At 41.1% G+C, this 26,601-nt stretch overlaps 1 long non-coding RNA gene across 3 annotated transcripts; it reads right to left on the bottom strand.

Annotated features, from left to right (window-relative positions):
• Window positions 1-304: 304 nt before the first annotated feature.
• Window positions 305-26,601, bottom strand: LOC143301257 (uncharacterized). 3 transcript variants are annotated; one of them, XR_013057748.1, is made up of 6 exons: window positions 26,496-26,601; window positions 23,940-24,066; window positions 16,421-16,590; window positions 15,736-15,809; window positions 2,851-2,954; window positions 305-439 (listed from the first exon to the last, which is right to left on the bottom strand). It is a non-coding gene; the product is annotated as an uncharacterized LOC143301257 (long non-coding RNA). The 3 variants fall into 3 exon arrangements; XR_013057749.1 differs by lacking the exon at window positions 15,736-15,809 and having other exon boundaries at window positions 23,966-24,066; XR_013057750.1 differs by lacking the exon at window positions 15,736-15,809 and having other exon boundaries at window positions 23,966-24,066; window positions 26,547-26,567.

The following is a 26,601-nucleotide window of genomic DNA, read 5'->3' as shown; positions in this document are numbered from 1 at the left end:
AAATTTAACAGGGTTTATCAGCCTACTGACCGACACTCGTCGTTCCGGTTTGGGTTCAAAGAAGGTTGTGTTGTTTGATTCCTGGCCTTTGTACGGGCAGCCCTGGCTGTCTTCTCCTTCAGCGTTCCCAGGCCATGTTCAGACGGTCAGTCCACAGTAGGTTACACAGTCCTCTGGAGCTGTGTAGCCGTTCCCCACAACTTGTCCTGAAGTGCTGCAGGACTGGGCCAGATCTGACGCCTCAGTTCTTTGTGCAGAGGGCAGTCTTGCTCCTAGGACATGGGCTGGAGTTTGAGGAGCGGTGTCAACACAGACATTGGTCTGTGTGGGAAATTTTCAGTGTGCCGAGATGGGAGTGAAGCTGGCAGTGTCCTGTGTGGAGCCTGAGGATGATGACTTGCTGCCCTGGCTGTTCTTCAGGCGTTCCATGGGGGAAGCCCTGGAAAGAAAACAGCTTGATGTTGGGCTTTTATTTCTAATTAATCATCCTGGTCAGGACCACCAAAGACCTGTATGAGACAGCAACACTCATTTCTAGCCAAACATATATTAAGTGCAATGTGAACGGCTGCCTTTTTTTCTCTTTTTTATTTATGCAAAAAAATTACTTACTGTTAACCAGGAATATTGTCAGGCATGGCACATGTTAACATTAGGCATGCACATTTTTTCCAGATGTTTGCATCAGGCAATCGGTTTGTACTTTGTTGATGTTGAGCAACACTTTCACACAGGGCAATAGCATTTTCATGAATGTGAACAGAATTTAATGTCGACATCTAGGCTGATGTGATGGTTCTATAGTCCCAATGAGGAAGTAATCCTTTCTATTTAATGTTCTCTCTCTGTGTATATGTCACATCCTCTGCAAAAGTGGGCCGTTTTATGTGATCAAGACTCGCGGATGTTCTCTTTCTCTTGAGGAAGTGGTATGGTTTTAAGAGAACATGAAGTGGACAAACTTTAAACACGACCTAAAAGATCGCAAGACTCAGTTTTCTGCCAACAAGTGATTCTTTTTGCTGTTCAACAAAGTCTTCAGAAAATTAGAAGAAAAAAACTGCATTGTAGAGTCAGGCAAAAACACACACACACACACACACACACAGAGGAATACACAGAGTGGATCTACCTATCCAAAAAATATGCTTCTGGTGGTTCAATGCGTCAGTATATCAATGCCCTGGTGGTTACAAATAATTGGCTTGCCTGTGGTCTTTCAGTTCGCAATAGCATGCACACTATTGGTTACAGAAAAAGCACATAGTGATAAAATGTTTCCTGTTTGCTGAACTTCAGCCGATGCAAAAAAGACAGGTTCCGAAAATTGTGATTGGCATGGGGTGGGGTGGGGGGGGTGCAGGGGGGTGAATCAACTGCCAATGCTTAATTCTGGCAACCAAGGCTATCAGAAGTGTCAGTGCAACAGTCAATGTACTTCTGAGCAATGTACAATCATTCCAAGAAAAAGCATGTCCTGCAATTTCCCACGGTCAACATGGAAAAAATTACCAAAAACACAGACATTCGGAACTGTTGAGATGCTGTCATTTCAGGAGCATGAACAGACTTAAAACATGAACATTTTTATCTTCACACATATTTTTGATTTTACTATAAATATCCATATCAGTTTTCACTAAATGTGTGTATAACATTCTTGTGTGCACTTGATATGTGTTACAATGCCTCTCCATGAATAGCTGTGATGGTGACAGAGAAAGCGATCATTCTATCAACATTAGGTCATGCTGTTCACTTTAGGTAAAAGGCAGATTCTCCACAGTATGCAAGCACATTTTCTTATGACAAAAAAAATAGGTACTTTGTTGCATTATGCCAATATGAGGTAACTGTTTACATTAAGGCATTAGGCAACTGCTCACATTATGGTGTAACTGCTCTCATTATGGTACAAAGCAATTGTTCACACTATGGCATAGGCAACCGCTCACATTATTGCATATGGCAATTGTTCACATTATGGCATCAGGCAACTGTTCACACTATGGCACAGGCAACCGCTCACATTATTGCATAAGGCAGTTGTTCACATTATGGCATCAGACAACTGTTCACACTATGGCACAGGCAACCGCTCACATTATTGCATAAGGCAGTTGTTCACATTATGGCATCAGACAACTGTTCACACTATGGCACAGGCAACCGCTCACATTATTGCATAAGGCAGTTGTTCACATTATGGCATCAGACAACTGTTCACATTATGGCACAGGCAACCGCTCACATTATTGCATATGGCAACTGTTCACATTATGGCATTAGACAACTGTTCACATTATGGCATAACATAGATATGGTTCAGTGTCCATTTATGAATCACTGATGGTGCCTGTGATTTTTAGCCTCCCTTGCCTAACATCTCTCTCATGTCACGTCAACCAGTTTTTGTCACGTTCTTTCACAGACCTTGAGTGACTGTTTGCTGGTCTTCAATGACGTTGTCTTCGATGAAGAATGACTGTTGATATTGATACCAGACATGGATGTTTATCTGGACTATGAAAGACAATAAATATAAATATAAAAAAAAATTAAAAAAACAAACCTGTATGTGGCTGTTCACCTCATTAGATATATACCCAAGTAACGAGAACTTAAACATTTTTTTTTCCACAAATGTAGCAGCTAGAATGACATGGGTGAGTGTACAACACTGTATGTAAGTGTGTGTGTGTGTGTGTGTGTGTGTGTGATTCTTTTATACTTCATATTTCTCACCGTTATTTCCCTTCACTAACTGTTCTATTCTCTTTTGTGTGTGTGTGTGTATGGCGAATATTTTGCACTTTTTTTTTCTTTTCTTTTTTTTCTGATCAATTTTACCTGTGTTTATTCGTTCTTTCACTGAAAATAGTTGGCGAGTGAGCAGATGTGTCCAGGCTGGTTTGTTTTTCTCCTCACCAGTTCAGCCATCCTGGGTTGATTTGCTGGAAACAGAAAATCGGTGAATGAATTTATGACTATTCTCGCTTCGCCAAGTTACTTGCTACAATGTTGAGATCATCAAAACCCGCCAAGGAGTTTTTTGGGGGGTTTTTTGCTTGTTTTTATTTTTTTGGGGGGGAGGGGAGGTGAAGGGGGGGTCCCATTAAGGCACCATGCACCATTAAAGGAAAGAATGGTAGGTAGGAAGAAAAAGAAATGGAGAAAGAAAGTCCAAAAAAGGGAGAGAAAAAAGTATGCAGGAAAGAAATTAAAGGGAAGGAAAGGAAAAAAAAAACACACAAAGAAAAAAAAGAGGAGAAAATAATGAAGGTTAGAGAGAGAAAAACGTGGAAAGAAAAGGATGATATGCAGAAAGAGAGAGAAAATGGAGAGAAGGAAAGAAAGAAAAATCACTCTGGTAAAGAGTCTGTAATGTATGTGGGTCCACTGAAAAAGAAAAGGCCAGTTAATTCGTTACTTATCCTTTGGATTCCATCACCCCCACCTCTCAACCCATCCCTTTCATATCGTTCACTTATGACACCGATATCGAAAAGAAAGACTTGATACATCATGCTTGTGCTATCAACAAACACCTCTGTGAAATATGGCCTGCTGTAACTGAGGAAGGAACCATTTCCCCATCACCACTCAAGCACAACAGTTCTGTGCTGTGCTGTGCTCGCTATGGACATCACGCATCCTGACTTTGTGATTTGGAGGAGGGGGGGGAAGGGGCTTGGGGGGGGGGGGAGGGTAATAGAGACGATGTTTATTTTTTATTGGTCGGTTGATGTCTATTTTTATGCGTGTGATTTTTGTGTGTTTTTTTTCTGTTTGTTTTTGTTTTGTTTTTTGTTGTTTTTCCTTTTTTGTTTTCATCTAATGCTTCACAGTGACTGAGCTGAGGTGTGCATGAAATCGAAAATTAACCTGAAAATTATTTGTTTGTCCATATGCATATCTGATGTGCATTGAGAAATCTCAGTTGGCCTTTTCCAAATCTATTATTACTGCTTTATATGATGGTTTTATTTTGTTCTGTTTTGTTTTTGTTTGCTTTTTTTTGTTTGTTTGTTTGTTTTTGACCCAAAGATGATATTTTGTAGTAAATATTACATATCCAGCCCACTTTTTTTCTTTCTTTTTTTGCAGGATCACAAATGATTATGATGTATTCAAATTGCAACATGTATCCCTTTCCCTTCCTCTCCATTTTTGTTGATGTTTTTATATTTTACTAAATATCCTGAATTTGACAAATAGTTGTTCATGCATATCCCCCCCTTTGAGAAATCATTTTGATTCATACTTATCCCCCCTGGTTTCTGTTTTTATCAGTCAAGTATTTTGCAGTGTCACAAATAATCATGTTAGTGATTGCAGCATATATCCCTCCCCTACCCTCTGTTTTTGTTTTCTATCATATATCCAACTTTTCTTTTTCTTTTCTTCTTCTTCTTCTTTTTTTATATTTTTGAAAGATTATTAAGTATCTCTGAATTCAAGCGTCATAGGTGTTTCATGGCTGTTTTTGTTGTTGTTGTTGTTGTTTTGGTGGGTGAAGGCAGGGGGGTGGTTGTTTCTTTGTTTTGTTGTTTTTGCTGAGGGGGAGGGGTTGTTGTTTTTTGTTGTTGTTGTTGTTTTTTTGGGGGGTTGTTTTTTGTTTTTTTTTTATTTGTTGTTTTTTTGTACAGATCTGTATCACAAAGTGTCTGCAGGCCAGGCAGTTAAAATGTGTAATTTGTCATATTATGATTCATAAAACATTTTGTATTTGATGACACAGAGTGCCTGAGTTGACAAACAAGTGGCCATCATGTATTAATTTTATCACCTCATTCAAGAGAGATTTTCATACGCTGGGAAAAACACAAAGTAGACCCTCATGGGGTTCTCTTTGTTAGTGATGGTTTCTTTATAACTGAATTATGTATAGAAGATTTGCTTTTTTGTTGTTGCTTTCAGCAGACATCTGATTTATGAACATGATTTATTAACAATCTTCGGCTTCTCACTTTGACTAAAATCATTTATCAAAAATCATTTCTTTTAATACAATAGCATCATGCCTTTTCCGCCCATATGCCTTAATAAAATTAATGCTTGAAAGGTTGAAGTTTAAAAACATTTAAACTAAAGGGCCCATAGATCTAAATGTACGTGTTGAACATATATCAATATTTGAATCCTGTTTGCTGTTTAAAGTGACCTATTGTGCACAGGTCTGTACAGTGAAAATGAATCCAGTTCATGTTTTCTTCATCATCGCATTGATCTGTATAATAAAATGTCCATTTCTCGCTTCCATCAACAAAAAGCAGTAGCAGTGAATATTGTCCATCTAATGTGTCACCACTCACGATTTTGTACTACAAAGTGGATTCCATTAGTTCTTTTCTACTATAATTTGTATAACTATGTCAACAATTTGTGACTGCTTTTTCTTTTTTATTCATTGAAAAAAAAAAAAAGTACCAATATTTACAAAATCAAAATGCAAGGGAAAAAAAACACCACTGAAGGTTTATTGGTCTTTTTTTTTAAGTGCTGATTCAACCACAGAACGATGCACAGAACAATGATTTGTTGTGGATCAGTCTAAAATGTTGCTTTTTTTTGCTTTTTTTTCTCTTTTTTTTTTTTTTTTTTTTTTTTTTTTTTTTTAACAATATTACTGTTGAACACAGTTTGTCAGATTGGAAGGTAGCCACAGAAACTTATCTTCCAACTCTTGTCGTCATTAAGATTTGTGGACTGTATTCCAAGTTACCTTCTTGAAACCAACTGTGTTGCATAAGTGGCTGAAGTCTTTGATCAAGGATCATTGTCAGGCATCCCCTGAAAGCCCACAATTTCTTTGCAATCCCACAAATTTCTCTCACTTTGAGAGAAATCATGGGATCGCAAGAAAGTGTGCTCGTTCCCCTCCCACGTTTTCTCTCAATTGCGAGAAACTGTGCGGGGGCGCCATGCTATCCATGCTGTCTTCACTAACACCATTGTCGTTATCATGATCATCGTTGTCGTTGCCACCTTTTTCTTTCTTTTCCTCTCTCTCTCATTTCTCTAAGATTTGCATTGGGAAAAGACAAGATACCCAACTCTAAGGATAAAGGAACTATTTTTAATGCAAAAAAATTAGGCAGACTTCCCATGCTTTCTCACACATTGTGAGAAATCATGCCCCCCCTCCCCCCCCATGATTTCTCACAATTGAGAAAATGTGGGAGGGAATGACCACAATTTCTCGCAATCCCAGTTTCTCTCAAAGTGAGAGAAATCGTGGGATTGCGAAGAGATTGCGGGCTTACAACCCATGCTACGTTCTTTCCCCCCATGGGAGTGCCAAGGGCTCTTTCAATATGAACAGTATGTGCACCCTCTGGAAACTCTGTGCTGGAAATTTCCTTTTCTCTGTCACCCTTTGTTACTGGGTTGTTCATTTTCTTTCGGTTGTCTCTTCTCCTGTTTTCCTGCCTTGCTGGTTTATTATCATGTTATTTTTCAAAAAGCCTGAAATGTTCCATTTCTTGTGGGTTTTTCTTTGTGTGTGTGTGTATGTGGGTTTTTTCCTTTGTGGGGGGTGGGGGGGTGTATTTTGGTGTGGGTTTTTTTGTTTGGTTGGTTTTTTTACTTGATAATTGGACATTTTACTTTTTTTTTCCTTTCTTTATTTGCACCTACAACATGTGAGGTGCTTCAAGGTAATTTTTGGTTCTGTATGCCTGTTAAGTATACTTTTGTCATATGTGTTGTTACGTTCATGTTCAAGTTACTTTCTTTTTTTTTTCAATCCTCTGGCAAAAAGAAAAAGAATGAGTTCAATTACTCGTTTAAAAAAAAAACAAAAAAACTCTGGGAAACAGAAAAAGAATGGGTTAAATTACTCTTTTTTTTATCATCTGGCAAAAAGAAAAATGATTAAATTACTCTCTCTTTCTTTTTAATCCTCTGGCAATAAGAAACAGAATGGTTACTCTCTTTTTTGTAAATAATATTCTGGCAAAAAGAAAAAGAATGGTTAAATTACTCTTTTTCAATCCTTCAGCAAAAAGAATAAGAACTGATTAAATTAATCATTTTCAATCCTTCAGCAAAAAGAAAAAGAATGGTTAAATTACTCTTTTTCAATCCTCTGGCAAAAAGAAAATGGTTAAATTACTCTTTTTCAATCCTCCGGCAAAAAGAAAAAGAACTGATTAAATTACTCTTTTTCAATCCTCCAGCAAAAAGAAAAAGAATGGTTAAATTACTTTTTTTCAATCCTCTGGCAAAAAGAAAAAGAATGGTTAAATTACTCTTTTTCAATCCTCTGGCAAAAAGAAAAAGAATGGGTTAAATTACTCTCTCTCTTCTTTTTTTTTTAAATCCTCTGGCAAAAAGAAAAAGAATGGGTTAAATTACTCTTCTTTTTTTTAATCCTCTGGCAAAAAGAAAAAGAATGGGTTAAATTAAATCCTCTGGGGAAAAAAAAAATTAAATTGTTAATGTGAGAGGTGTGTGTGAATGACTGTACATATGCCTTTTTTTTCCTTTTTCTTTTTCTTTTAAGTTCTGCTGGACTGATTTTACATTTTCAGTTCTTACACTGCCCTGTGTGGTTGTCTGGATTAAAAGAATAAGCAGCAAGATGCAAGATGATCAAGGGTCATAGTAACTGAAGCACATCCTCCTCTTCCATCTACTCCAAGTCTTTGCTGTTGTTTTTCCCTATGATTATCTTTCACCACATCCTTCATCCCTCACCTCCCCCCCCCCCCCCCCCCCCACCCCACCCCCTTCTCTCTCTCCCCCTCTCTCTCTCTCCCTGTAACTGGATCGTCTGAGCAAGGTGATACAGCAAATGTCTAGGTGTAGGTTTTAACATCTTTTTTATGGACCATTCCTCAAAACTGTCAATCTCTTTTTAAGGAACATGTATCGATATAAGTGTAGGTGGACGTTTGCATGTGTAGGTCACTGTATGTACAGGTACATGTGTTGGTACATGAATGTGTCTGGGTTATATGTATGTGTAAGGAAGGGTGTGTATATGTAGGTGGTGAATATATGTGTAGGTGTGTGGGTGGGTGTATAATTAAATTACATAGGTGTAATTAAGTGTAGGTGTGGGTAAATGTAGGTGTAGGTATGTGTGTAAGTGTGTGCAGGTGTATGTATGTGCAGGTGTACATATAGATGTATGTGTATGTATGTGCATGCGTGTGCAGGTCTGTATGCAGGTGTAGATGTATCTAAGTGAAGATGTATGAATGTGTGTAGGTGGATGTGTCTGTGTGTGTGTGTATATGGGTGTATGTATTTATGCATGTGTAAGTGTATGTGTGTAGGTATGAGAGAGAGATTGAGGTGTGCATAGCAGTAATACACACACACACACACACACACACACACACACAGGTGTCAAGAATTTTTGTGTGACAGAATATGAATTTTGTGCAAGCTTTAATCCAGTGTGATTAATCAAAGTGTCTTTTATATATATATATAATTAAAAAAAAAAAAAAATATATATATATATATATATATACATACAGAGAGAGAAAGAGAAGGTTTTTAAAATAGCTGTGTAAATGTCATGCTCTATAATAGAAATGCCAATTAATATTCCATTACCATCTTCCTCTATAAACTAGCCTCCCAGTTATGAGACAATATACTTCAATGTTATCAATTAATTCAGACACTTTGGAAATCTTGTTCTGCCGCATTTATAATGAATATTACACAAAGAATGCTTGCAGCCGTGTTGAGTGCGCTAAGGCAAGAGAAGAGGACCATTCTCCAACTTCATGTGCTCTGGCTGAGGAGGCATCAAGTCTCAATCCTACATCTGCATACGCGCCTTTAATCGCATTGACTATCCATCGAGACAGAGACGTCTTGCTAATGTCACGCGGATGGTCGAGATTCCAGCTAATGAAGAGGCGTCGTTTGGACGATCGGAAGGGACGCGACCTTTTAAGGTATATGCGCAGGGCCCTGACTGGGCAGAGGAATCTGTCCTCGTCATGGGCCAGTATAGAGGAGAGTGGTTTGATGAAAAGAATGGGAGAGGGTGTACTGGGAGTCTGATTTTTGGCAAGAAATTCGGGGAGGAATCTAAGTGAGATAGATCCGTCCGGCTCAAAGGCTATATCTTGTGTGATGCCACTGAGGGCATGAACCTCACTACAGCGCCTGCCTGAGGCGAGTGAGATGAGGAAGAGTGTCTTCATGGAGAGTAGCTTGAAAGGAGCTATAGCAAGGGGTTCAAAGGGGGCCCTGCGGAGGTATTGCAGGACCAGAAAAAGGTCCCAAGAAGGGGTCCGGAGGGATTTACGTGCGTGACTGAGGGATGCCCCTCGGACCAGTGCCCTAAGCAGGGGGTCATCTAAGAGGGCCCGCCTAGTTGCCGAAGAGTGGAGCTGATTGCAGCGCGATGGACCCGTACTGCAGAGGCAGAGAGGCCTTTGGAGGCGGAGAGGAAGGCAAGGAAGTTGGCGAGATCCATACTGGATGGGTGTGTGGGATTGACGGAGTGGGTTGAGCACCAGGAGAGCCAGCGGTTCCAGTGTGCAGAGTAAACACCTTGAGTGCCTTTGCGATGTGAACTGCACACAAGGTCAGCTGTGTCATCGGAGGCGCCTAGTGCAGACAGATTCCCGCACAGTAGCCAGGCGTGTAGGTTGAGAACCTCTGGGTTTCCGTGGGGAATGCCTGAGCGGGGCTGAACTAGGGAGTGTCTGCCAATGTGAAGGCGGAGTGGGGGAACGTGAGTGAGGTGGAGAAGGTCGGGGAACCACGGCTGTGCTGGCCAGTGGGGTGCGATGAGAATCAAGGTGGCACCCTCCAGCCTTGCCTTTCTGAGAACTTTTCCCATGATGGGAAGTGGGGGGAAGGCGTACCCCGAAAGGTTGGACCAGCTGATCGATAGGGCGTCAATGGCCCAGGCCTGCGGGTCTGGGACTGGGGAGATGTATGTTGGGATGCGGAAGTTGAATCTTGTGGCGAAGAGATCCACATGTGGTTTGTGCCAATGGTCCCAGATTGGCTGAAGAGTTGAGTGTGACAGGGTCCACTCCATTTGGAGCACGGTGTGGGATCTGCTGAGGTAATCTGCTAGAATGTTGAGCTTGCCTGGGAAATGTCATACTGTCAGGTGGATGCTGTGCTCCTGACACCAGAGGAGGACTGTCTCCGTGCGCAGGGACAGCTGGTGTGAGTGAGCTCCCCCCTGTTTGTTCAGATAACATGCTACCGTCGTGTTGTCCATGCATAGCATGATCGACCTGTGCAACACGTGGGGGAGGAAGTGCTGGAGGGTAAGGAAGACCGCCTCCAGCTCCAGTTTGTTGATGTGCCACGACTGCTGTTGTAGGTTCCAAGTCCCCGATGCTATGTGGTTGTCCATGTGGGCACCCCAGCCCATGTTGCAGGCATCTGTGTACAATTCTGCATCCAGTGCTGGGTTCGAGATTGGAACCCAGGCCTTGAGCCATTGCATGTCCATCCAGCGTTGGGTCGACTGTGAGAACCATGTGCCCAGGGGTATACGAGTGTCCCATGCCTGTGAAGACTGGGGCCACCTGTCCTGGAAGTGGCGCTGAAATGGGCATTGGTGTAGTCTCCCTAGTGGAACTAGTGCAGCAAGGGACTCCATGAAGCCTAGCAGAGAGGCAAGTTCCCTGGCAGACGCCGAGGTTGCCTGTGATAGCTGAGACAGGAGACTGTGTAGCCTGTGGAGGCGGGGCATGGCCGGACATATGGTCATTGATACTGAGTCGATCACCATACCCAGGAATTTGAACTGCTGAGAGGGCTCCAGTTCCAATTTTTCTGCATTCATGAGAAAGCCCAGCGATTGGCACTGGTTCCTGACAAGGTTCAGGTGATGCTGGCAGAGGGCCCTGCTCTCCGCAAGGATCAACCAGTCATCTAGATAGACCCTCAGGCGTATGCCCTTGCTCCTGAGAGATAGGCACAGTTCCCTGACCACCCTGGTGAAGACCCAGGGGGCTGGTGCAAGGCCAAATGGAAGTGCTCTGAACTGGAAGGACTTGCCGTCCCATGAGAAGCGGAGCCATTTGCGGTCCCTGGGGTGAATCAAGATATGGAAGTATGCATCTGTGAGGTCTATGGAGACTGCCCAGTCGCCATGCCTGATGGAGTCCCTGATTGATGCGGGTGTTTCCATGCGGAATGGTTTGTACTGGAGGTACTCGTTTAGAAGGGAAAGGTCTAGGACCAGCCGCCATCCGCCGGAGGCTTTGGGGACGACGAAGATGCGGCCGAAGAAGCCTGGTGACAGGAGGAGGAGCTTCTTCTATGGCTTCCTTGTGGAGAAGAGAAATGATTTCGTCCCGCAGGGCTGAGCGGGCTGAGTCGCCCTGTTGGGGGGGGGGGGGGGGAGGGAGGGGGTGAGAGGTGCCTTGGAGGAGAGCCAAGGTAGGTGAAACCCTGACCCTATCACCCGGAGGACCCACTCACATGCTGGGAGTGACAGCCACGCTGGCATGTGCCTGGATAGGCTGCCTGCTGGCTGCTGGTGCGCGAGTGGGGGGTGAAGGGCGGGGGTGAGTCATTGGGGGTGGGCCGGTCTGGAGTTGGCTGTCGGCCTGTGTGGAGGCCGAACTGCGTAATGCTGATGCCTGTACGCCCTGGGCTGCCCCCTGGGTTGGCCCCTGGCGTTATAGAGGGAAGGCTGATGTGAACGTGGCCTGAAGGCGGCCACATTGCTCCGCCTGAAGGAATATGGCTGATGTCGCGGAGCGTGCCGCGAGTGTGCCAAAGTGCGGAGAGGGCCGGCGCCAAGAGCAAGGTCCCTACGCAAGTCTGCGTGCCATTTTATGGCCGTCGTAGGAGATCCCTGACCAAAGAGGGAACAGTTGGTGGGGGTAAGTGCTCTGAGGGAAGCGTGTTCTGGCGGAGAGCGCACACACGTGGACTGGTCAAGCACAGCATCCCTCCTGGCCAAAATTATATTCATGTAGGCCTGTGCTTGTATGCCCGCAGAACGCACGAGAAGCTGGCTGATCTGCTGGACAAACGGTGAGAAAACTGTAACGTCAAGGCCTGCTGGTTGTTCAGTGGGGGCTTCCATGGGGGCCACAGCAAGGCCCGCAAGGAAGCTTTCCATGGCAGAGGTCAATTCTAAAGAAGATCTGAGGGCTTCCTCCAGGTCCATGAGGAATTTGTCATGTACTGTAACTCTGCAACTGTCACGCAAGTTTTGCGGGAGGAGCAGGAGGTCCTCATGAGAAAGCAGAAGTGGTTTTTGAGGGATAGGGCCCGGAGCTAAAAGTGGAGGTTCTGAAGTGGATCGGGGCAGAGTTTTCAGGAATTTCCCCCGGCCCATTGCAGCTGGGAAGTTTGGAACTGAGTCAGAGGGGACATCGGTGATGGGTTGGCCCCTGATGCGTGCCAATGTGTTCTGCAGTGCCTCGACTACCATGGTCAAATGAGTAAGAGCATATTGAGGGGTATGGGAGGATCTGTGGATGCCCATAATCTCCATAGCACCACATGTTATAGGCGAGTCCGGTGCGCAAATGGTCTGTACCCTATCTGGAGAGTAGGAAGCAAGGAGGGCAAGTGCTTCTTGAAAGGAAACCAGCTGATGATCTTCCCCAGGTGGTTCCTCTGTATCAGTGTCCCCCTCAGACAATGTCTCTCCAATGGCATAGGATGATGGGTCAGGCTGTGTGCTGGGCACGTGACCAGGCTGCTGGGAGGTGGTCGTGGAGGGTGGAAGCGGATTTGCTGCAGCAGAAGAATGAGCAGTGGTAGATGGTGTGGCACCAGGAAGCAGAGTGGTGCATAATTGATGCAGCAAGCTGGCAATGAGTTGCTGGTTGTTTGGTTGAGCAGCCTGCTGATCCGCCATTAGTGGGTGGGAAACAGGAGCAACCGGCTGTATGGCAGATGGTGTCATCACAGCAAAGCTTGTAGGGGCCGAGCACACACCCGCACTGAAGGCGAAGGGTGGTGTCGGAGCAAGGAAGTAACTGCGGCGGTGACCGGAAAGGGCGCCGAAGCAGGAGTTGCCTCCCTTGGATCGGCTGCTCGAGACACACGCATATGTGCGAGCATGTCCTCTAGTGGTCCACCTTCCTCCCTACACATAGGGAGGGCATCCCTAAGCGCCTCAGTCGCTATAGGATTCGAGACGGAAGAGGCATGCCACGTGGGGGGCGCGTGAGCCGATGTCACGGCCACCGCCACGGACGCATCGCACATAGGGCCCTGTCTAGCATGTGGATCCAAAGCCAGTGTGTGTTGATTTCCCAAAGGGATTGGGGCACATTCCATTGTTGATATAGTGGGAGCTGGCAAAGAGATAGAGGAGATCGACTCGGGCACTGCCGACTGGCAAGACTGAGAAAACGCAGATCGCGTCGAGTCCGTTCGCGGATGAAAAAGAATATTGTCAATGGCACCACTGACCTGAGTATGGGTAACGAACCCCTAAAAGTCGGCGGAGGAGACGTCGGAGGCAGTGGGGGCCTGGAGTCAACCAGAGGCAGAGGAGGAAGTGGAGGCTGCAGGTCAGTGTTGTTGTTTACCGGGCCCAAAGTAGAGGGCCCTGAGTGTCCACGAATCGATTGCGATCGCGCCTTAATTTTAGCCCGATCGCCCAATCGAACTACATAATTGTGCAACCTGTTTGAAGGCATAATTTGACAAACAACAAGGACGCCAAAGAATCGATAGAAAGAAAGAAATACGAAAAAAAATTAGTCGTATGCGGTGCACAGGAACAGGTGTCGAGATGGCTGCCGGAAAAAGAGGGCGCTAGCTAGCGAGACAAAGGGGAGGTTACCTACTTCCGGGAGGTTATCGGCCGTAGTTGCTCTCTTTTTCTCCGCATAGGCGGATAGTAGTTTGCACAGGACAGGAATGTCAGACCCCTGCCGGAGTCTGCACTAGTTGGGTCACGGTTAAGTATGTGTAATTATATGAATATTACACTAGAATGGGCACTAGCAGTCCATTCTACAAGTGTTGTGTGCCTGTATGAACTTCTCCATGTATTTTGTGTGTGGCTTTGAAGTATTTCTTATCCTTTTTTAACATTTTTTTTTTTTCCAAATCTGGGGATGACTACCGGTAATTTAAGCAGTAGGGCTGTTGTCCTCAACACAGCCTAGTCTTATTTGTCTTGAGGAACTTAATCGTAATGATGATAAATCAAGCAGAAGGTCTGTTGTCTGTTGTCCTCAACACAGCCTAGTCTTATTTGTCTTGAGGAACTTAATCGTAATGATGATGAATCAAGCAGAAGGTCTGTTGTCTGTTGTCCTCAACACAGCCTAGTCTTATTTGTCTTGAGGAACTTAATCGTAATGATGATAAATCAAGCAGAAGGTCTGTTGTCTGTTGTCCTCAACACAGCCTAGTCTTATTTGTCTTGAGGAACTTAATCGTAATGATGATAAATCAAGCAGAAGGTCTGTTGTCTGTTGTCCTCAGCACAGACTAGTCTCTTTTGCTGAAAGGAACTTATTAATAGTTGATAATTTGTCATGGAATGTATTGTTTTGCAGATTTTCTTTCCTTTTTTTTCTTTTTCCCCCCCCCTTCTTCCTTAAGTCAGTTGGAACACATCAGCAAATATCAGCGCACTGAATTCCCCCAACCCCTAATCCCAACATTCATTTATTCCTGTTCATTAGTAGTGATTTTCTATTGTTAATTTCTGTAAGTTCAACAAAATATTACTTTTCATTGATAACAATGTTGATGCTGTTTTTCTAGCTGGCAGCATTTTGCACAAAGTAAGTGTACATAAGATACATCACTGTGGTGTTGTTGTTTTTTGTTGCTTTTGTTTACAAGCAGGTGATTTTTTTTTTTTTTTTCATAATACCTGACCAAAACAAAGACCCTGCAAAACTGCAGTGTCTTGCAGCAAAAAGCTAATGATAATGACTAGTCCAACAATCAGGGCTTGTTTGTTTTTTTAGCCTGAAAAACAAAGGGCTCTTTTTTCTGGAAAAAAAAAATGCTATGTTTCCAGCCTTGAAAAATAAAATACTGTTTGCTGCCTGGAAAATCAAAATTTAATACCCTGTTTCCTGTTTGGAAAAAAAAGTTTTCTACAAGGTAATCAAAACATGACATGCTTCCTTAAGATGCTCTATTCCCTGCATTGAAAAAAGGTCTGTTCACATTTTTGTTCCTGATCAAAGCACAATCCCTGCTAAACTGCACTGTTTTGTGAGCAAAGAGCCATTGATGGCTATGCCAAAAATGAGGTCTTTTTTTTTTTTTATCTGAAAAACTATTTTTTCTATCTGGAAAAAAAAAAAAAAAAAAATGCTATGTTTCCTTCCTTGTGAAATAAAATACCCTGTTTTGCTGCCTGGAAATGAAATTCTCTGTTTCCTGTCGAAAACAAAATTAGGTTTCCTGCCTGTACAGATAAAAGTCTTTTTTCTACCTGGAAAATGAAGTGTTTCCTATCTTGCGAAATAAAATGCTCCATTTCCTACCTGGAAAACTGAATACTCATGAAAAAAATTTAATGGTCTTGGGAGGGGAGGGGGGTAGCTCCATTTCCAACCTGAAAAAAAAAAAATTTATACACCGTTTCCTGCATGAAAAAGATTAAATGCTCTATTTCCTGGTGCCCCATTTGCTGCGTTGTATAGCAAATGATCTCATTCCTGCCATGGAAAATAATATGTTTTGTTTCCTGCCTGAATAAAACCTGTTTCCAGCCTGGAAGAAACACTGTTCCTTGCCTGAAGATTTAAATGCTCCGTTTCCAGCCTTGGAAAATGAAATGCTGTTACCCACCGTTCAAACTTTAATGCTTGAAGAATTAAATGCCCCGTTTCCTCCCTTGGAAAATTGGATGCTCTGGTTCCTGACTGGAATAAGAGAAATGTATTTTCGTTTTTTAATAAAAACATGCTTACTTGATACAGACTAGTTTATTAACACAGACATTTTTTGTTGGTTTTGTTGTTGTTTTTTTTAAACAACTTGTGTAACATCATTCCCTGGTTATTCTTATTCTCTTCCATTTAAATGGAGAGAACTTAATGGTTATCAATGTGTGGAAAAAAAAACCCATAAAATTATTAGAAAATGTTTAAGTGTAAACACACTGGCGCACATCCTAGATGTTGATGCACATCCTAGACACTGAGAAAAAAAATGACAGTAACAGTCACACCCTGCACTGTTTTTGAAGAAAAAAAAAATCTCCAACTGCTTTTATGAGACGTAACAAAGCCTCACAGTATACACTCAAAACAGCCTCAAACTGTGGTGTATGTACATAAGCACAGATGCATACTACCTTTCCTCAAAATGCCTAAAATCCTATGTTATGAGATGCATTAAAGCCTCACAGTATACACTCAAAACAGCCTCAAACTGTGGTTTTGTACATAAGCACAGATGCACACTACCTTTCCTCAAAATGCCAAAAATCCTATGTCCTTCACAATGCACAACACTTCTGCAAGAAACTTACTTCCTTCATCCTCTTTGCTCTGGCTGGAGCATGAGGCACCGACAAATCATCTCCAGTCATTCCAGTCTTGTGCCAGTCAGATGATCTCGCTCCAGGCCTTGCCTGCTGCTGTCACCTCCTCTTCCACAGTTCTCCAAGTCTGCCTCTTTCTTTCCTGTGATAATACCCTTCTGCAAGAAACATAACAATATCAACAATAAAAAGTCTTCTTCAACAACAACCAAAAAAAATCCCATTTCAAGCTACAAGTAATGAAAAGCAACATGAAAAAAAAGGTCACTGCATGTAGGTGACAATGCGCCTTTCCAGGAAGCAAATGTCCAATGGTTCAAGTCTCACAGCGACCAAGGTTTTTACTCCCTCCTCCACTAGATCTTGAGCAGTGGTCTGAGTGCTAGTCATTCAGATAACAAGATTAACCAAGGCCTGGATACCATGCAGAAAAATCTGCTCAGCAGAGCTGGCAAGACAGACTATAGACATGGAGGAGTTAAAGATACTCAAGTACAGACCCACTTACTGCTGACAATGTCAGAATGGATAGCTAGCTTGTGGTCTATTTGATAGAAATGGGCAAGCAGTGGAGAAACTGAAGGACAGGAGAAACACAGACAGATTTAGAAGCTCTGCAAATGAATGTTAGACTTTTCCCCTTCTTGTATATGTACCTATATATTTCACTAAATTATATGAAAAATTCATGGATTTGATTGAGTGGTATTCAACAACAGCAAATACAATTCACTCACAAACTAATCACAATGAAAAGATGAAGAAAAAAAAAAAGGCAAAGAGTCCAAGGCTTTCAAATGCCAATCCATACTACTACTGCTAGCAGTTCAAGAATTTTTATGTTAAGTTTCAAAAAAAATATTTATTCACAATCAACTTCGGAATTATATAACACTTTTTGTTTATTGGTAAGAGAGCTGCTGATGAATTACCTGGAAGTTATAATTCAGAATCATGCGGTGCGGTCTCCTCTGTGGATATATTAATTGCTGCCAGTTCATTGTCTGATGATAACAGTGCTGAAGCTGCTCTTATAGTTTTCTTAAGTCATTTGAAGATTTACCTTCAGTCAACTCCATAACTGCTGCTGATGAGAATGCTTGTCAGTGAAGGGCTGTTGCTTCACTGATGTAAGACTCAGCTCACAGGTCAGGGCACCATTATGTATCCAGACTACTTCCTCTTGAGATTTCATTACTTTTGTTGAATACTACAATGTATCACACACACACCACTGATATCTGCACAAAAAGTAGCAACTGCCTTTCAAACCATCGCCACATTGATCTCATTTCACCAGGTCTCAGCATTAAAAGCGGTTAAAATAAGTAAATAAGACTATTGTTTATATAGGTAAGCAAAATGAACCATGATAAACCATTAAATCAAGTGTTTTCTTCAACTGATAAAATATTATTATGTTGAGCAGTAGAAATCCTATTGAGGAATAAATAAAATAAATAAATAAACACAAAAAAAAAACCCCATTTCATTGATTTTGAGAAAAGTTTGCACAGAAAATTCAAAAGGTGGTTTGCTTTTGTGTAAGGGTTTTTTTTTTCAACACCCAGATATACTTGTGTCACTGTTTCTAAGTCGTAAGACACAATCTCCATTTTGAAACACAGCAGACTCTTGGTGTCAGTTCTATAAAGTGTACATTCATAGCACTGAAATGATATTGTTGATAACACACTTCTAAATTCAACCCCCCCAAAAAAAATTCCTAACTGTGTACATTCATGGCACTGAAAAATAATATTGCTGACAGCACAGTTTTTAAGTCAACCTGATAAAACTAAGCAACCACATCCTATCTGGAGAAAGGTTGGGGTTTTTTTTTCTTTATTTTCATTTTCAAGTTTCATCTGCACAGTGCTTCAATAAAATTATCCTGATTCTGCTGAGAGAGACAGACAGACAGACAGAGATGCCTCTTCCCCTTTATGGAAAACCAAATTTTAAGGTTAAAAATTAAACTTAAAGACTGATTTGACATTTCTCCCCCTCTATGAAAAACTAAGACGATGGATTTACTCTTCACTTAAGACATTATATATATATATATATATATATATATATATATATATATATATTGCACAAGATTGTGGAGAAAACAAGAGTAGGTAACAACTGAACAACTCTTACATTCTTTCAACATAACCTTGCAATGACGTATAAAGAGGTAAAATACATAGAAGAAGAAGAAAAAAATAAAAAAAAAACAGGACAAGCGTATAACCAAAACAAGGGAAGTGTACACCCAGTATACTTGGAATTTTCCTATCACACAATCATCAAATTCATAAGAAATTGTCATAATTTGGATAGTGTGTTCATATTCCTAGGTTATCTGTACTTTTTTTTTTCAGTACTTTGCATGCTAGATTTTTTTTATTTTTAAGTAATTATCATCCTCTGTGACCAAACATCCTGTCAATCAGCATAAAGTATGCTTGGCACTGAAAGGATTAATTTTACAGCTGGGGGTGGATTTCTCCAAGCAACTGTGCTTGCTCTTATAATCAGTCCAACTTGGATTTTGTCAGCTCCATTCTTTCGCTGTTGAATTAAATGTCTGCCCAAAATCAAACAACTGGTTTATCCATCTAAAAGTGACAATCACAAAGTGGTTCTTATCATTGTTTTGGAGTTATCAGTCTGGAGATGTTACGGCAATGACAAATATTCATCGCCAATTCTGACACCCACTGAGTTTGCACTGAATCATTTTACTGTGCTCAGACAGTACAGAATGGCATTCTCTCCCTATCTCTCTCCCTCTCTCTCTCTCTCTGACATATCTGCCAGTTCTGTAGAAAGTGTGAGGCTAGAATTTATGAGTAAACACTCTAAATTTCTAAACAAAAGAATTTGTTTGACTTCCAGGAAAGAACATACTTTCTCAACTCCGAACACTAATGAATACCCTTTTACACTCTTTTCAGTGTGTTTTTTTTTGTTTGTTTGTTTTTTTAATTATGTTTATATCAACCACCTTTTGGTATAAAAAAAAATGCATGCATAGATAATTTCTGTCATGATATCAAAGAGACAACTCTGATCACTTTACACTGCTTGCAGAATTGTGTATGTTTTCGTTCATTTGTGCTGGATTCTCCTCCTTTTTGTTCTTTTGTGAAATAAGTCCCATAGTGTGACAGTGCCGCTGCTCAAAATTTTGTTTTGTTGCAAAATACATCTGAGGCAAAACTACACCTCACCACGTTGCATTTACCAGATTTTCTATGAATATGTTGATATAGTATCATGTCAACAAAGATAGATAAATTATTGATAAAGAGTTGCTATTGTTCACTTTTACCATGAACAAATTTCTTGTGAAACAAATGCTCATGAATCTCTCTCTGAACAGAATGTAAAATTAAAAGAGCACCTAGCTGAACACTACCTTCATATGTCATTGTGTCATTGTGTGTGTGTGTGTGTGTGTGTGTGTGTGTGTGTGTTGTGTGTGTGTGTGTGTGCGTGCTTTTGTGTGCATGTGTGTGCATGCGTGTGTGTGTATGTGTGTGACAAGAGTATTTGTGTGGCTGTGTGGGTATGTGCGTGCATGAGCACATGCATTTGCAAACATGGCATATGACTAGAGTGTGAGTACAGCTGTCTAGATGAGCATTTTGCTGACTGTTCTTTATGAAAGAAAATAATAAACTGCCTCCATACAGATGTTACAGCATGAACAGTTTGTGAACATATATATGTACATCTCCTTTGTCAAGACCAGTTTCAATGAATCATCTTACTTTATTTTTTAACCCAGTCAATAAATCTGAAAACTAAATCCTCATACCCCCTCCCCCCACCCCCGAAAACATAACATCTATGTTCAAGGCAACTGATCAATAATGAAAGAATCTCCACACCCTGTACTCCAGAGGTAAATTTTCCTTTCTTTTTTTTTTTTTTTTTTTTTGACACTCCATACTGTGCATCATTCTCTCCACCAATGCATGAACTAACCATTGTAGTCTGGTCCTGAATTTGCTTTCTGTTCTTCTCTTGATACCAACCATTCTCCCTTCTGAGACAAACTGACAGTAAAACACTCACCAACAACCTGAGACCGAGAAGGTCAAAAGTTGAGGCCATTTTAACTCATTGTGGACTAATATATGAAGAAAAACAGCAACTCTGAGTGCTTGATTGCCTGCCAGTACTGGATTTCTATAATCTGGTATGTAAGTCAACCCAGTTTGAAACTTCTTCCAGTCTTCTTCTTCTTCTTCTGCGTTCACTCATATGCTCACGAGTGGGCTTTTACGTGTATGACCGTTTTTTACCCTGCCATGTAGGCAGCCATACTCCGTTTTCGTAGGTGTGCATGCTGGGTACGTTCTTGTTTCCATAACCCACCGAACGCTGACATGGATTACAGGATCTTTAATGTGCGTATTTGATCTTCTGCTTGCATATACACACGAAGGGGGTTCAGGCAATAGCAGGTCTGCACATATGTTGACCTGGGAGATCGTAAAAATCTCCACGCTTTACCTACCAGGCGCCGTCACCGTGATTCGAACCCAGGACCCTCAGATTGACAGTCCAACGCTTTAACCACTCGGCTATTGCGCCCGTCACTTCTTCCAGTCACAAGCTGAGTCTTTGATCAACTAAATTTGGACTAATATCTGATTAGTATGGCAACCGAGCTAAGACAGACAACCAAGTCAATCTCCATATTGAATCTCTTTCTTCTACATCTTCCTTTCCCCAAAAAGATAGTTCCAAACATTTAACTTACTGTGGCGGTCATATCTGATTCATGTGGCAACTCGAATGCCTGGCCAATACTGTTAACATTATTGGTCAACAATCCCCAACTTGAAATTTCTTGAACATCTTTCTCCAAAAGAAAACTAAGAGCACTAACTTACTCTGGACTGATACCTGATTAGTGTGGCAATTGAGGGCTTTAATGCCTGTCAATACAAGGTGTGAAGTTAGTTATGAAATTCCTAGATCTTTGCATGTCCAAAAGAATGTAAAGAGCATTCAACTAATTCTTGACTGATAATTAATATCTCATTGATAATGGCTACTCTGAGTCTGACTGCCTGCAAATACAAAATTCCTACATGTAGTTATGTCAGTCCAAGTCTTCCACATGCTCCCTTCTCGAAGATGGGAAACTTTGCAATTTATTGCCCTTGTGTTCACCATCTGATCTGCCATCAGCCTAAGAATAAACAAGAGAGGCAAGGCCTTCAAGACTCACTTGTGACTGAGAGTAAAACACACAAGCTTTTTATGTATTGAGTATAATTTCAAAATGTAATGTTTAAGATGAGAAAGATCAGTTTAAAGCAAATTAACTCCCCTAGCATTAATTACATAGTAATTTCCCTTTTTTACTATCTGCACCAAAACGTTTGCAAAATAAATAAAACTTCCATGCTTAGCAAAACAAGTTCCTGTTTGAACAAAAAATGATAATAATGACTGCTCTTGTTGTTGCGTCAGAATATCAGATCAAAGTGCCAAGTTTAGAGAATACAAAAAATATAAATATAACCGTAAATGCAGTTTGCATATAATTAGGCTTCATTATTTATTTTTTTGTGCCCATCCCAGAGGTGCAATATTGTTTTAAACAAGATGACTGGAAAGAACTAAATTTTTCCTATTTTTATGCCTAATTTGGTGTCAACTGACAAAGTATTTGCAGAGAAAATGTCAATGTTAAAGTTTACCACGGACACACACACACACACACACACACACACACACACACAACCGAACACTGGGTTAAAACATAGACTCACTTTGTTTACACAAGTGAGTCAAAAATGAAACTTTAGTGGCATGTCCCTTCTGATTTCTACATATGAACAGATCGATCCAATTCAAAGTGTCCTCCTCATTTTCCCTTTTCCTCACCCCAAAAGACAGCAGAATATTCCTCTTGTACTAACCACCTCTGCCCCTATCAACTTCTGAATAAATGCCAGAGGAAACAAAATTGCAATATTCCTCAAAAAAAGCACAATAAAACAACTCCTGCTGAAGATAATCTGAAAAAGTGAAGGGAATGAAAAAAAATAAGTTTAAGAAATGTCAGAGCTCTGTGGAGAATGTCATCAGTTTCATATTAGGATTGAAAAAATTAATATGCACAATATTTTCTCAACAGTCCTTTTTGCCTTGAAACATGTGGAAAAAAAAAAGTCTGTGCAGAACTGCAGGACCCCTACAGATTCATCATGAATAAGATTTTTGTCCTCCACTTTCCCAAAAAAGCAAATGAACCAGAGGTTCATAAAACGCTTCCAGAAGCACTCACAAATATATTTCATACAGGTCTCCATCTTCCAAATGAAGTGTCAGCAGTACAAATGGTCAATATGACTATCCAGCAATTTCTGCCAATGTCAACAGTAAATCGCTGTGTGTAACTTTTATTTTTTAATCTTTTTTTTTTTTAAGGAAACATAATCAATCATTCACACCAAACCACATCTGCTTTTTAGAAATTGGGAGCAGATGCCTGATGTATACAGAGACTATTGAGGCCCTCACTAATTTTTTTTTTTTATGAACAGCGATTCCCCCCCTTAAGCAGTGAAAGGATTAACGCATACACCAATGCTCTCTGGTAAACTCCCTTCTTTTATCATTGAACATTTTGTACCCCATCAGTAGGAAGGCACAGTGGCAGAGAGGCATTTTTGTTAGTTGTTTATTTTAGGGGGGAGAAGGGGGATGGAGGGGGGCGTGCCCTATCAGTGCAGCTGCACTGCAGTTTTGTAGGACCAGCCCTACAACAACAGTGTGGGAAGTTCAGTGTGGAAACCACACTTCATACACAAATTGAACACACTGTCATTTAAAAAAAAAAAAAAAAAAAAAAAAGCTCAGTCCCCTTGAAAATACAGGTAAACAAAAGAGGAGGATAAAGGTAAAAAAAAAAAAAAAAGCCAACAAACAAGCAAAAAGCACCAAATGAAAATACAACTGACCAAGAAAACGAAACATGCCCACTTCTGTATGTAAATAGCCATACTTAAGACTCAAGGGAGGGAAGCAACTGGATATTACAGATAAATCAGAACTAGGGGTACAAAATGTTAATTAAATGAGGTACTGTTCGCTATGTACCAATCTGATACTTCCATCATTACCAGCAGTCGGTGGACATGAAAATACACTTCAATCTTCTTAAAATGAGGGGAAAAAAATTTCCTTAAATTCTGCACATCCCATCCATAAAAAAATGTCCATATTTATATCTTTTGTAACATACTTCAGGTCCTTTAGGAATACATTACCTAAAGTTTAGTTTTGTTAATTCAGCATTTATACAAAACATTTACCAAGTAAGATATGTATACAAAAAGAAAATATCCAGTAATATTTGTGTACAAAATATTTACAAAGATTAATTTGTACACAAAAATTTCACCCAATAACATTAACAAGTCATATTTTGTCTGTGTCTTTTTGCAATAAGTGAAACTTACCCTTTTTTCCCCCCCATTGAACTGACACTGATTTCCATGGAAGTGTTGTCACCTGCACAGCGCTGTCTGGGGACCACAGCACACAGTTGCCAAGTGTTCTCTAACTCTCCCCACTGTGCACGAGGGGTGGTTGTAGGTGTCATGTTCGCAGTCCTGTCAACAGAGAAAAGGAAGACATGGCAATAATTGTTATCATTGTTGTTGATCATCATCATAACTATGTGTTGCTTGCAGACCTTTCAACAGAAAGAATAGCATGAGAATTATCATCACCATCATCGTCATCACCAACACCACCACCACCACCACCACTACACTCAGACCTGACAACAGCAAAGGAAAGGCGTGACAATTTTTTGTCACACATGGTGACCATGACAGTCGACAGGAGGCAACTCCTGGTTGAACCTGGACTGTTTCTTAACAGATGATGTCCCTTTTTGGAATCATATTTTCAGGTGTAATGGACAACCCTGACTCATTCAATCCTGCGCCAGCGTGCGAGGCTGGTACCGCTGATCGCCATTCTCCACCTTAGCGCAACTAGCAGTAGAGCAAAGAAACCCATTCACTTTAACTGGTTTGTCAGATCGCTATTATGCGACAGCGGGACATCAGTGGGATACTGTGTGTCACCATAGCGGACTCAGGACTGAAACGGTGAAAGACGGACTGAAGTAGTGCTTGACTTCTGCAGTCAGACTTTAGCTAAGTTCCTTTCATTCAGCTCCCTTGACCTTGCTACTAGATGCGGCCATGATGACTTTCAATCTGAGGGTCCTGGGTTCAAATCTCGGTGGTGCCTGGTGGGTAAAGGGTGGAGATTTTTCCGATCTCTCAGGTCAACATATGTGCAGACCTGCCAATGCCTGAACCCCCTTCATGTGTATATGCACACAGAAGATCAAATATGCACGTTAAAGATCCTGTAATCCATGTCAGCGTTCGGTGGGTTATGGAAACAAGAACATACCCAGCATGCACACCCCCAAAAACGGAGTTTGGCTGAGTACATGGTGGGGTAAATAAACAAAACAGTCATACACGTAAAATGTTAAATGTTACATGTTTGTCCAAGTGTGTAGGTGTGCGTGCCTGAAATCTGATTGAATGACACAGGAAATGAATGATGAGCGCCCAATGGCAGCCGTCAGTCGGCTCTACCCAGGTAGGCAGCCTGCTGTGTAAATGACTCCGTATTTGTAAAGCACTTAGAGCTTAGTCTCCGACCGAGGATAGGCGCTATATAAATATCCATATCAATCAATCAATCAATCAATCAATGGCCAAGATGAATGGGGCAATATGTCCCTAGGACTTTGGTTTCCAAATTATTTTCATTTGGGTGGTTTGGGGGGATAGGCGGGGTTCAGGAAAAAGAATGAAGTTTTAATCATGAATAAAACTGTTGTACTGTTATTTGTAATTGTCTTCTAAGTTCTATCATTGAAAGGCTGATTTTTTTTTTTTTTTTTTTTTTGGTGGTTGTTTCTTCAAGTGGTTCGTTAAATACTTGCTGGTTCAAACTTTGAGGCCAGCATAACCACTTTTCTGTGGTACAATACTACTTGCCTGATAAGTGGCAAGCATTCTTCAAATGCTGACACTCACAGTGTTACCCTAAACTAGGTGAGCCAGAGCTTGTGACAGAATTGTTACTGCTGATTAGTTTCATCATTACTCTCATTAATAATCTATCAACATCATCATTATCATCATCATCATTTTGTTCACAGACCTGTCAATAAAGAGGGAGAAACAAACATAAAATAATCAAACAGAGCATAGGGCTGCATCTGGGTCAAAAACATTCCAGATGAAAAACACCAAATAAAAACCATAAATACTGCCCTTGTGAAATCAGAAAAAGCAGGCAACCTGCAAGAGAAACCCAGGCACAGGTACAGTCACGTTAGCGAACTCAAACCTAGAACATACCTCTGGTGTAAAACACGTCACTTTTTTGACTCACTTGTGTAAACAAAGTGAGTCTATGTTTTAACCCGGTGTTCGGTTGTGTGTGTGTGTGTGTGTGTGTGTGTGTGTGTGTGTCCGTGGTAAACTTTAACATTGACATTTTCTCTGCAAATACTTTGTCAGTTGACACCAAATCAGGCATAAAAATAAGAAACATTCAGTTCTTTCCAGTCATCTTGTTTAAAACAATATTGCACCTCTGGGATGGGCACAAAAAAATAAATAGTGAAGCCTAATTATATGCAAACTGCATTTACGGTTATATTTATATTTTTTGTATTCTCTAAACTTGGCACTTTGATCTGATATTCTGACGCAACAACAAGAGCAGTCATTATTATCATTTTTTGTTCAAACAGGAACTTCTTTTGCTAAGGATGGAAGTTTTATTTATTTTGCAAACGTTTTGGTGCAGATAGTAAAAAAGGAAAATTACTCTGTAATTAATGCTAGGGGACTTAATTTGCTTTAAACTGATCTTTCTCATCTTAAACATTATATTTTGAAATTATACTCAGTTCATGAAAAGCTTGTGTGTTTTACTCTCAGTCACAAGTCAGTCTTGAAGGCCTTGCCTCTCTTGTTTTTTTTTGTTGTTTTTTTACCTCAGCACACAGGTGCCAGGTGTTTTCCAACACGTCGCCCGTTTCATTCACCTAGGTCCCGTGAGGGGGACTGTGCATGAAGGGTGGTGGTGGTGGTGGCATGCCC

The sequence above is a fragment of the Babylonia areolata genome, chromosome 27, assembly GCF_041734735.1.
Source record: "Babylonia areolata isolate BAREFJ2019XMU chromosome 27, ASM4173473v1, whole genome shotgun sequence".
Classification (NCBI taxonomy): Eukaryota; Metazoa; Mollusca; class Gastropoda; order Neogastropoda; family Buccinidae; genus Babylonia; species Babylonia areolata.
Note: the sequence above shows the minus strand (reverse complement) of the source record. Positions and strands in the feature narration are given on the sequence as shown.